Here is a 1,376-nt window from a genome sequence, read left to right as displayed (position 1 = left end):
ACTGTTTCTTTCAAAAAACGGTTGCTCCAGCAAAAAAACAGCATGCGATTTCGTTTCGAATGCGCTCGCTACGCTTTCTTTATTATTGATAAACTTTGTACAAACTATTGCTGCACATCCATGATCAGTTAAACAGTCTGCGAAAATTGGCATATTTTTACCCATTTGCAATCAAACCTTCCGTCAACACTGACGCACATTCATTGCACCACCGGAACACCGAATATCGAATCACCAGTGCAGCAGCCATTTACCATTGCCAGGTGAGGTACCTGTTTTTACACCGCCTCGTGCGCCTAATTTCACGATGCCGTAGGTTTTCCATTTCATGCAACCGCAGATTGAACCGTGGTGAGGGTTATGCTTCAAATGCGTTTCAATTTCTGTCCCTGACAGGACAGGATATATTGCAGCTTTATCAAACACGCTTTTCAGACCGTGCGAATAGCATGTAGCGTCGTTGCGGCTATTTTTTCCTTCATCCTAGTGATTTTTGTTCCCCTTGCTCGAGTTGCTGGTGCAGTGGGTGGCAAAATTTATGTCGATAATGCAATGATCAAAAAAAGTTTACTTATCAAAATTGGTCTCGTGGGGATTTGGGTTCAATTTAAAAAAGGTAAGGTGGTAAAAAAGTAACGCAGCCGTGTTGTTTTGTAGCCGTTGGAACTAGAAATTGGCTAAAAGCTTTAAATAAATCATACCCCAAATGGAATGCCATTTAAAGGTAAATAAAATATCATCTTGTGATGCAAACGATACAAATATATAAATTGTGCTTATTATTCGGCATAGGCATGGACCTGTAAAATCAAACTCACCCCAGAGAATTGATTTCTCTCGTTGCTTGAATGTTTTTCTCTGGAATCATACTCCCTACATTCCAATGGAAATTCAAATCACTACGCACAATTGGGGTTAAGCACTAAGCTTGTTCGATGAGCTTTACTTACATCTTCGTTGCCTTCTTGAGCTTTGACCTCTAAGGTCTATAAAAGCTTCATGTGAATGAGAGGACAAATCTTATTAGCGTCATAGAATGATGAATATGATGAAAATCTCATATGATGATCTATTCAATAAAAAAAACGATTTACTGCTAAACTTTTCTTGAAACGATTGCTCAACACCTTTAGAATAAAAATGTGATAACAATAGAATTTGACGGTAGTACTTACGTTTGAAAGAAAGAGAATGTTTGATCTAGCTTTCTGACCCTGTTTGCCTGACTGTTGCATGTATTTTTTATACTTTCAGCTATCGACAAGAAGTCTCCTTGACATCCTGCAAGAACTACTCAAATCACCAAAGCGAATGGGCGCGATTTACATTTTGTCAAATAAAGCAAATAATAATAAAGCATAATAAAGCAAAGCTTG

This window comes from Anopheles nili, chromosome 3 (assembly GCF_943737925.1).
Source record: "Anopheles nili chromosome 3, idAnoNiliSN_F5_01, whole genome shotgun sequence".
NCBI lineage: Eukaryota > Metazoa > Arthropoda > Insecta > Diptera > Culicidae > Anopheles > Anopheles nili.
Note: the sequence above shows the minus strand (reverse complement) of the source record.